This window comes from Crocodylus porosus, unplaced genomic scaffold (genome assembly GCF_001723895.1).
Source record: "Crocodylus porosus isolate Cpor-Errol unplaced genomic scaffold, CroPor_comp1, whole genome shotgun sequence".
Lineage (NCBI taxonomy): Eukaryota > Metazoa > Chordata > Crocodylia > Crocodylidae > Crocodylus > Crocodylus porosus.
Window position 1 is genome coordinate 172616571 of NW_017728906.1, and position 11587 is coordinate 172628157.

Genomic DNA, 11587 nt, shown 5'->3' on the forward strand with positions numbered 1-11587 from the left:
GAAGAACTAACCAGTATCTAGAGAATCTGGGGCTTGCCTCTAGGACCCCTTAGGCAGTCTAACTTTCAATCCAATAAGTATATCAAGGTGTGGTAGGCAAGAGTGAAGGGGAGGACACCCTAAAACAAGAGCAGGGTATGGGTTGTATGACCTCCCGGGGATGTTCCAGCCACTCCTGAAGCTTGAACGGGGTTACAACAGGTGGCAGCTCTTCCTGTATGTTAAAATTGACCTTGTAAGAGAAAAATGGGTTTATCTTCATTTACTTCTTCAGAATACAAGAGCCTTTTAGATAAAATGGTACCTGGTGCATGCAGAACTAAGCTAGCAAACTCCCCATTTTGTACCGTTATATTTAACAATGTTAAATAAATGCTACTACTTATTATTCAAATTAGAGTAATAAACCTGCTTCTTGGTGGTTAAACAGGAATTATCTCATGAGCATTTTTGATACTAGAAAACCAGGTAAAGAAACAATTTAGTCAGATTAAAGTTCTAATGGGGGACCCAGTTTATCAAAGCTGGTTAAACACCTGCTTAATTTTAGGATTAGATAATGCCATTCCTATTCTTCAAAGTACTTCAGTGAGGCTTTAGCAGGTCCTTAAATCAATGTTGGCCTGGAGCCTGGGTGACCTTTATATGTTAAATTAGAAATTATTTATTAGCACTAGTCCACAATACAGACTCGGTTGTATTTTTTTTAATTCAAATACCATTTTATTCAGGTACCATTTAAGTTTTAAACTCAGTCACTATGGTGTACTTTAGCAGGCAGCCTATTTGAAAAGAATTCAAAGGCAATAGCAATTTGACTGTAATTGCAATATACAAGATGTATTGCTGATATGAACTGACAGCCCCCACACTGCAGTGGTTTCCAAGGAGATAGTGGAATATGTCATGTCAGTGTCTTGTCGCAGTATGGAGCAGGTACCATAAGACAGTGTTTAAGATTTCTTTTTGCAACTACCAATTTATGGCCAGGCTTCTTTCTGATCTTGATTGCAGATGGCAATTGAACAAGCCAGAATTCTACATATAGTTCTGGTGTTTACAGTATTTTAAAGGACGTTGAAAAAGCAGAATGGAAAATTAGTACGTGCAAAAAGAACTCACAGAAATGATTCTGAACTAGAGGTACAACCTTGTTGTGGGACACTTGAACATCTCAATCTGTCCCTTTATTAAGGGGGAAGCAGGGTGATGGAATGATTTTACCATTGGAAAAGTAGTTCAACTGTCATTGAAGTACACTGTTAAATTGGCATGATTTTGTCAAAGCTTGGTTTGGAGAAAGAAGGGGAAAATGTTGATGTTTTTACTTGTTACAGGAAATTTTGCATACATTAGAACGGGGTGCTTGGCCTCTGGCACCTTGTCATCTGGCCATGGGACTCCCCATGGGTCCATGGTGAGCCCTGTGGACCATGGCCCTGCATGTTAGATCCAGGGCATGGAGCCCAATCCTAGTGTGTATGGCAATGCGGAGCCCTGGGGCCCAATTATAGTATAGACGTTCTGAGAAAAAAATGGGTACTGGAAGGCCCTGGTAAGAACTGAGAGCCAGGAGCTGGAGCCAGAAGGATTCAGAATGAAAATTAGGCAGATGCTTTTTAAGGACATTCAGTAGAGGTGGGAGATTTTCTGTCTCTTGATATCTGGTTAAGACTGAATGCATCTTTGGAAGGCACCCAGTACAGGGGCTAGCATGCTTTTCAAGCCACGGTACAGAACAACCTGGTTCTAGTCCAGCGCAGACTTGGTGGCTTCAGTAGCACATCAGCACCAAGAGAGATTGTCTGGCTCATGCCTGGCCCAAGCAGCTGGGAGCACCAGCATCACTTTGTGCAATCCCCTGCTCCCTTGGGTGGGTAATGAGCACAGTTTCCAGCTGTGTGGGGGGGGGGCTCTGCTGGGGCCAGGCTTCTGGGATTGTGCCCATGATGCTGCTGCCACTTCTCCCTAGCCTCCTGTTTTGTGGCTGCAGGTGCAGCTTCCAGCCGATGGGGAGCTGTGCTGGAGCCAGGCACCACACTGCTGCTACTTTCCTGGCTGCAGCGCAGGCACAGCTGGAAGCTGCCTAGCCTGGGCTCAGTTCCCCACCAGCTGGAAGCTATACCTTTCCTGCAGCCAAGGGGCAGAAAACCAGCGGCAATGTGAGCATTGCTTCTAGCTACCTAGCCCTAGTGCAGCACTTCACTGCCTAGCCCCACCACAGGCAGACACAAGGCCCTCTGGCTCTAGGGACCAAATCTAGGAGCTTCACAGGTTTGATCTAGCCCATGGACCATAGATTGCCAACACCTGTTCTAGGCAAACACATGTAGTTGGGCTCAATGCAAGGATAGCTGGCTACAATTGAATGACCTGTATTGTGCAGACAGTTGGGGTAGGTGATGGTCACTTATGGCCTTAAGCTCCTTGCATCTATGAATTCTGCATTTGTCCTGACTGGGGAGCTTCTCTCACTGGCATCAGTGGCTTTTTGCACACAAGGAATGCAAAGACATGCGCAGTGTGGCTTAGAAAGGAAAACCTTTTCCCTTTATGGGCAGGATAAAAGGCAGTGAAGATTTTGCACTAATTGTCATTTTTGCTGTGAGATTTGCTTATCTTTTCTTATCACTGATCAAGTCTCCCATCTTGCTGAGTACAGATATGTCAGAGCTATTTTCTCTGACAAAAATGGGAAGAAGGGGTACATTGTGACCTGCATCATATATATGCCCAAAATGGCAACAAGCATCGTCTGCTATTGCCTACCTAGAGCTTGAGTGTTGATGTGCAGGAGTAAGTAGATGGACCATGACTTCCCTCTGATGCAGGTGACCAACACAGAAGGAATAGGTTTGAATGGTTGCAAGGGAGATTTAAGTTAGATGTTAGGAAAAACTTCCCAACAACAGGAATACTTAATCATTAGAACAGGATACTTCTGGTGGCTGGGGGATCTCCATCACTGGAGGTTTTTAAGAAGATGTTAGACCAGGGCTGATTCCTTACAGCCAGGGGCCATATGCCAAGCTGGCCATATGCCAAGATGGCTATACGCTGTGGGGGCAAGGACCACAGAGTCTTCCCCTACCACCACGCAAGTCCACAGACAAAGCACAGCCGCTCCCTGTGCTGTGTGAGCAGCACTGGCAACGCGCAACTCACCTTCAGATGTTCCCCTGCCACACGGCTGTGGTAGAGGTGATTACAGGAGCCTGAGGGCCACAGGCTGACCCCTTGCATGCCATATGTGGCCCCTGGACTACCAGTTGGACAGCCCAATTTTAAACAAACATCTAGATCCCAACTCAGTGCAGGGGTTGACTGGAGGATCTTTTGAGGTCTCATCAGCCCTACATTTCCATGATTCATTAGCACTGACACTGTTTTGTTGTCAAAGCAGAAGGCTCTTGCTCCAGTCGTCCATTAAGAAGTCTGTATTCAAGAGCACTGGAAAGGAACCTACCCTGCCATCAAGTCCAGTCCCCTTCTGTTTGAACGAGGCATTCAGGCATTCACACTGGATTTGGACAGGTTCATTCTGGTGGATTTAAATAAAATTACTCCTGATTTATGCCAGTATAAGAAGCAGAATCAGAGCTACAACATCTGACCTCTGAATTCTGCTGCCTTAACAAACCTCTTGAGCTATGTTCTTGTCTTTCATTATTAACAGTCCCTCTTATGTGAATTGCAGCTTTACAGTCACTATTTAACTATTGATGTAGGTCACATCTGATAAATTTGCTTACTGGATTAGTGGACAAGGGGGGAGCAGCAGGCATGATTTATCCAGCTGTCGGGGAAGCGTTTAATGCTGCGCTGCACAACAGATTGATTTGCAAAGTCAGAAAGCATGGTATAGAGTAGGCAGAGATATGCTGAGAGGGATTAAAAGGGCTTAAAGAAAGAAAACAGGCATTGTCATTAAGGGGAAAAAGTACAAAGTGACCTATCCCTTGTATTGGACCATGTTGTTTACCTGGTACATCAATGATCCTGCAGAAGGCACTGGTATAATTGCCAAAGAGACTGAAAGGGAAACTTGTGAGGAGTGACACAGGAGCTAGGACCAGCCCCATAGCTAGTATGTCAGTGCAGTTCTCTTGTCCTCAGGGAAGGCAAGCCAGTTTACACCAGCTGCTTACTTGGCCCCTAAACCAGACCAGATTAAACAAATGCTAAAGGCTCAGAAGCTGACAGTGGATCAGAGAATATTTCCAGGTGAACTTCCATAGACTTGGGGCTTGTGCTAACCTATGACGGGGAAATGGAAACGCCTGAAAGATTCCTTGCAGCCTTCGTATCACCCCACTGGGTTTCTCTGCTGGTTGAACAAGGCTCTGTTTTAATTAGGACAACAAAATACCCCCTGATTTTGGTGCATGATAAAGCTTACAGCCTTTTTACTGCCACAGCTTGATCAGGATAAGCAAGAGTCGTTCTGGGAAAATCTAGTTCTAAGAGAGCACGCTTACCCCACCCCCTTCTTCCTGTATTCTCCCCAAGGCCCTTTCACACTTGGGTAAAGCATGAGCTAGAAGGCCTCAAAGCCACATATGTTCCCCAAGATCTTGAGTCTTGTGCTAGAAGCTGCAGATAAGGAAGAGCTCGCCATCGCTGTGTGGTACTACACAGTTAGGTACCTCCTGGGAGGGTTAATGCCCTCTTTGAAGAATTTGCCATTGTCCACTTGTCAGACACAGGTGTTAGATGAGATAGATCATGATCTCTGATACAGAGAGTCCTGCATTCCTGTCTTTTTCATTTTAAGGACTCTCTCATTCTTGTGTTCATGGCAATTAAGGTAGTCCCTCTGAATCAAACTAGGAACATACCTTAAAGAATAATATTTTGTCTGCTGGTCTCTGTGATAGAGAAGAAGAGCTGAAGAAGAGCTGAAGAAGAGCAGACTCGTGCTGTCAGCTAGACCATGTTGCCATCTAGCTCCAACCATAGCAAGAACTATGGACAAATACACTAAGGTCCTTCAGGTGAGAACTCAAGGTAGTCACAGTCAGCTTGATTAGATATTAGTTTGAGGTTTATGCTTTATGTTGCTGTTAAAGATAAGGATAAACCGTGTGTAGGGTTTCTGTTTGGCTCTTACCCCACATCTATGTATCGTGGTACCTGACATCATCTGCTTGAAAGGAAATAAGGATATTTTTGTTGTTTACAAATAATCAATGTTACAAACATGTTACACTTCAGAAACTGGGAAAATCCTGCCACATTTCCCTGCTTACCTGTCATCTGTCACCTGTGGTGTGCTCAGTGGCTCTTTACAAAAAGAATGGCACACCTGCTCTCCAAAGCACTAATACAGGTTGGGACTAGATAAATACATGCTAATGTAAAAAGGAAAGGCACATCATATACAACCACATCAGTCTCTTTTTGTTCTCTTCTCCTTTTCTCCCTATCTCTGTCCTCTCCCGCAACCCCACCACTCTAATTCCTGTTAGTTGTAGAGTGCCATGAGCACACCCTCAGTTCCCAGACATACAGTTTACAACTGCAAACTTATTGGTGAAGTAAAGCAACTTTGACATTTGGTTTTGCAGCTTGATCTATCTCAGTTGTTTGTTTTCTCTTGAAGCTGGAATTGCTCACTTGCCAAAACTCTTCTCCCTGGAGACTCTGCAGCAGTTATGTCTAGAGCCTGCCTGATGAAGAGCTGGACCGGTAGCCAGCCAAACCTTGGCTGCTCCTAATTTGCTCAGGCAGGGCAGTATTGAATGAATATGAAGATAGTTGTGGATTATGTTGAGCTACTCAATGGGCCACACATTGGCTGCACCTTATATGCAAGAGATGCTTTCACACCTGCTCCATTCTAGTATCTGCTTTCCAGCCGTCAGTAGCTTTCTCCCTTCCAAAGTGCCTAGTGGCAGTTCAGCTTGGGTGGGACGCCTCTACAATCAGTTTCTAGGGCTGAAGGAAAACTCCAGCAGTGGTGATGAGTCTTCCCCATTAGAGAGCAGCTCATGTCTTTGATCCTTCTTTCCCTTGGTATTCTGCCAGAGTTCACCTTTAGTAGATTTCAGGGTGCACAGCAAGGGCACTTGTTTGGGTCAGCTTTTAATTGCTCTATTTATTTGCTAATAATAATTATCAATCTTTCATCAGTATCCCTCAGAGGGCTTTGCTACAATAGGTAAGCAGGATGTATGCACTTGTGTAGGTGTTGTCACCAAGGCACAGAGATTCATTGATTTACTCAAAGTCACAGAGCTGGAAACAGACGTGACACACACCTGAGTTCCCATTCCTATGCCCTATGCATATTCCCAGTAATTTTCTTATTCCTTGGTGTACTTTCTTGCAGCAGCTGTAACCTAATTTATCAGAAACCACTATGGAGCACCTTTCAGTAACTTATGCTGCTTGCTTCATGTACGTAGTGCCAAATTGCATGGCAAAATGACTCCACCTCCTGGTTTTGCAAGACAATAAGGGTGTTGATCCAAATCATAGCCCCTCTGGTACCCCAGTGCTGGATTTTCACATGGCCTGCATGATTTGCAAGAGAGTAGCAGGAAGGAAGCCTGATGCCCCCACAAAAATATTCCTTAATAAATATTGTGCCAGGTCTCATCAGCCAAAAAACCCAGCAGCTTCAGAAGTCTAGGGTCCCTCTTAAAATTCATAAATACCACCAGCTTCAGGCTTCACCCTGAAAATCTGAGCACCTGAAATGGGAAATATTCCCATCTCAAAAGAACACTTTATTCAGGAGAAAAGAAGCATAGATTTTTGGCAAGTTGGAACAATAATCACATACTTTTTGTTTGCAAAATAGTAAGTCAAGCATCCTTCAGAGTTCTTGGGCAATAGCTCTTTTCCTCAGTATCTTATTTTTTCCTCACTTCCCCACCTTTTTGTCTGGCGCACCCTCTGCAGTTTGTTATCAGTGCTTGGTAATATTCAAGAGTTAATTACATGCCCTCAGGCAGTCCCCAGAGGGAAGGACTATATGGCCTCTGTCAAGAGATATTTTGTTGCTGCCTTTAGCTGCTGTGTCATCTTGCCCCATCACATAATGTGTCCCTGCAATGTCATCTCTACTTGGGATGCTGGATCTGGGTTTTCAGCCCCTGCTCCAGCTATCACAGTAATAGTCCTGATGTGTTAGATCCAAGTCCTGAGCACAGTTCATCCAGCTCTGTCACTACATTTTGGAAGGCAGTCAATAACACACGGTACCCCTGGAGCAGAGAGCTCTTGACATCAAAGATACAATTCCCCACACCAGGCAAAAAACCCTTTCCCATCCCTTCCATAGCCTGGGTCATGGCCATTCTCCCTCAACCCATGGGTAAATGATGAAGGTTTTGGTTATGGCAGCCTTTGCTCCAGGGCAGATTAAGAACAATTCTTTTGTTCTGTAGTCCCCTTTAGGATAACAACTTGCATTACTCCCACATCAACCTGGATGTTTGGACTGATGTGACCTTCAGATAACAGGGCTACAACAGGGCATCTTATTAGAACAGGACCTGGCAGCATAGTCTGTTCTGTGGTCTAGTCCTTTTGGAATGTAAAAGCTTAGCTGAAGAGAAGGTATGGGGAGTTTCTTGCCCATAATAAGTAGCGTATTTGGCTCTGATAGTGGCTGCATTCCTTGTGCTGAGTAATACCTTACTGGAGAAGTAACCATCTACATCTTAGTGGGACTACTCTTGCAAGAAAATGCCTTACAGTTTCCACTGTAAGCTACCACTGTCAGCAATGCAAAGCTTCCTGAAATGCCCATTGTTGGGCCTGGCTTCCTTTGTTTAGGGGGTCTGTGCTTTTATATGTATTTACTGGTTGTTTTAACAAGAAAGAAGACTGTGTTTCCACTGTGAAATGGAAAAGGGGGTCTTGTGGTTAAGATGCCACACTCAGCCTTGGTTCAATTCTGGTACTGACATAGTCTTCAAACTTTGAGAAAATGTTTTTGAGCAAGTTACTTAATTGTTCCATGCTCCTGTATAAAATGGGGTTTTTAATATTTCACTTCTCTGCGCCTTTGTCTGTTTTACCTTTTCAGAGTATGCTCTTCTCAGTTATGGGTAGGGGTATGTCCTGGGTTTGCCTACCCACATCCCCAGCACTCCTGGGGACAACCACAAGGATGTCCAGCTGACCTGTTCCCACTTTCATGAGCCAAACCTGGTCTGTAGCCACACTTAAGTACACTGGAGAAAGGTCTCAGGACTGGGGGGAGAGGGGTGCCCTTGCAGTAGCTTCAGTGTTGCATTTCTAGCTGTGGTGTGTGTGAGCAGAAGTATGTGGATGGGGGTACCCCCAAGGAGCCCTCCTTAAGAGCAACAGGGGCAGGGTGTTAATGTATGGATTATGCAGCACGGAATGCACAACTACATAAAACCAACAGCACCTAGCATGGGATACTTGGTATCCAGTTTTCCTCAGTGAATAGTAATGAATAAAAATAAGTTCAAATTTGTCTTACAACAACAATTACAATAACGAATAAATAATGACCCACAAATGAAAACCTTATGAAAAAAAGGATTAAAAATCGTGTGTGTGTACACATTATATTTCTCCTTGGTAGTGAATAAGCTGCTAACCAGCTTCACCATCCCTGATACTCCTAGTATTCTGAATCAAGTTAGCACAGACTGAATCCAACTTCTCTGGAACCTCTGGGTGGATTTGATGCACTTGTGTCATTTCTCTAAGCAGACACTCAGAGTAGGCTGCACACTCCTGGCTGAGAAACATCATCCAAATTTATCTGCAACCTCCTTCAGTTCCTGGGACACTGGACTGATTTGTTACCCCTCTGCCAGCAGGAGCCAGATCAGCAGCCCTGATCAGAGTGTTTTCAGTATGACAGTCCAGTTCAGTCAAGCAGACCCTAGCCCAGTTCTCAGAGAACACTCCACTCTGGGCTTCCACTGCCCCCACACACCAAAAGGCTACTAGGACAGGGGTATTTTTTCCTCCCCTTGACCTCTGTGGTACACTCCATGTGGCCTCCAGCCACTGCCATATTTCATGTAGCAAAAATTGCTTAATGTGTATTACATTTAGTCTTGTTTAAATGCATGTGTCGACGTGCCCACTGACTTTTCCCAGATGGATGCATGTTGAAAAGTTCCATTTTACAGTACAAGGGGGTTATATAAAGACAGCTGATTTGGACAGTGCCTTGTACAACAGGGTATTAGCTGCCTCTGGGCTTCTAAGGCCAATACAGTACAACTAACAGAAAAAATTAAAAATGCTTCTTGTTACACACTTTTCTTTGAAGAGTTACAAAATGGCTGATATTTTCTCCATCGGCATGGACATAGTCCTCACTGGGAAGTTGTTACTTTTTTGGTTTGGAAAAAAGATCAGTCAAGAAATGTAATCATGTAGGATCCAGAAGCATATGCCAACTTGCTGCACTATTCTTCTTTCCCATTACCATGTTCAGTTACATTTGTAGTTAATCTATTGTAAAACACATAAAATAAAATAACAGGATACAGAACGTGGCCAAGTTAAATTACCTTTGTGGAAACTTAACTTTTTCATTTTCCTGTGTTGTGATGTTTTTTAGACATACTATATTTTCCCGCATTTAATTGTATGCTAAATAGCATCAAACTGCAGCTAAGTGAGAGCAATTAAAAAAAAATTAAATAAACCAACAGTGATAAAAAATGAAAGTCTTCCTATCAGGATGCCTGATGATTAGAAAACTCATTTACTCTCCTGTATTGAAATCTAGTGTTGCCGGACTAACAAGATAAAAAAATATCAGTAAGGTTCATGAGATTTTAAAACTAAAAATTGTTGCCATCTTTTTATTAATCTTTGGCCACCTTGAGCCTGCACCTAGGGCATACTTTCATCACATTTTCAGTCTTTTCTATGTTGAAGGCTAGAAACCTAAATTTTTGCATTAAATAAAAGCCTAAATCACTATATAATCACTACATTTCAGGAACTGAGACTTTAAGAAAAATACAAAGTATTATGAAACTGGGGGTAAATTAGCAACAGTTTGTAACACTAGAAAGGGACTAAGGATGATAAGGGGGCATTTTATAATTATTACTATAATTTCAGTTTCAAAGCCTCTCATTTTCCAAGTTAACATATTTCAGCAAGTATTTGGGTTCTGCACCTTTTGGGCTCTTCTGGGGCCCAGCCAACTGGTACCTGGGGACACTACCCCTTGTGCCAGGTGGACTGCTGAAGCAGACCTGAGAGTTCCCTGCACCCTCTACCCACTGCAGTAGTCTGGCAGTGGGGGCTGCTGCCTAGCTGTGACCTGCTGTGTACCAGCCAGATCCGGATGGGGACTGCAGAGCCAGTAGTGGCTTCTGCACCTCTGGACCAGCTGCCAGTGGACCGCGGTTGCAGGGCTGGCCTTTGTGCAGCACTATTGCCGTGTGTGCCCCTGCCCAGCCATCTGATCAGCTATCACCCGGAAGATGTTTCGGGTGTGGTGGCCTGCTTTAAACTGTCAAACCATGTCCTCCTCATCCCATTTGGCCAGGAGATCAGCCACAGCGAGATGGGTCCGACGTGCTACCTCTGAGCAGGCAGGGTCCTGCCACTGGCCTCTCTAGCAGGAATTCTGGTGTTCCCTATTGGAAAACTGAAAAATCCCTGATAAAAAAAATCACAAAATCTCTAAAATGCCTCCAAATCCATGTTCTTCCACAAGTAAAACAAAAGACCGCTATAAAGAGACTTCCACAACTAAAACAAAAGACCACTATAATGAGAGAGAGTGAGACAGAGACAGCGATCAGTTGGGCAGTGTTTTATTGATATATCTACAGTGTTAAAGCAAGTCTTTTATCATAATAATAAAGTGAACTCTAAATACAGGTTTCATGAATTCATGAATACATATTTTGCTGCCTTTCCACAGGTTATGGCCCTCACACAAGGGGTTCATCCCCCACACAAGGACTATGGCCCCCCAACAGGGGAATCAGCCCCTACACAAGGGATACAGCCCTGACACAAGGGGTTTTGCCCCCCAACAGAGGGTTCAGCCCCCACACAAGGGCTACAGCCCCCCAACAGGGGATTCAGCCCCCCAACAGGGGGTTTGTCCCCCAAGCAAAGCGTTCGGCCCCACAACAGGGATTTTGGCCCCCCAACAGGGGCCAAATGGCCCCTGCAGGGGCTACCACCCCCCTGCAAGGCCCACATGCCCCACCCCAGACGCCCAATTGCTGCCCCACCTGGCCCCATCCCCCACTAGCTGCTGCAGCCCCTCCAATGGCTGCCCCATCCAGCCCCACTCCCCCAGACCTCCTGATGGGTGCCTCACCCAGCCCCACCCCACAACTTGCACCCCCAGGCCCCCAAGGCTACCTCCAGAACCCCAGGCACCATCACTTAAAAAAAAAACAGAAAAAACCCCAGAAAAAAATGGAAAAAAAGCCTCTTCTTACCTTAGAAGGGGTGGGGGAGGGGGCTCCAGGTCCTCCTGGCAGAGCCCCTGGGGGCAGCACAGGACAGTGGGGGGACAGAAGGGCTGGGGCTGTCCCTATACCCTGAACTGTGTGGGTAGGGCCCCAGTCAGCCACACGCCAGTTGGTAAGTGCCGGGGGGGTTGCTT

The 11587-nt window shown here is 45.0% G+C and overlaps 1 long non-coding RNA gene across 1 annotated transcript in view; it reads left to right on the top strand.

The window, feature by feature from the left end:
- Positions 1-4306: 4306 nt before the first annotated feature.
- LOC109306336 overlaps positions 4307-11587 on the top strand; it is a 16803-nt gene continuing 9522 nt past the window's right edge. The window contains exons 1-2 of the long non-coding RNA XR_002099947.1: positions 4307-4318; positions 6630-6635. This is a non-coding gene — a long non-coding RNA (uncharacterized LOC109306336). The remainder of the gene's footprint in view (positions 4319-6629; positions 6636-11587) is intronic.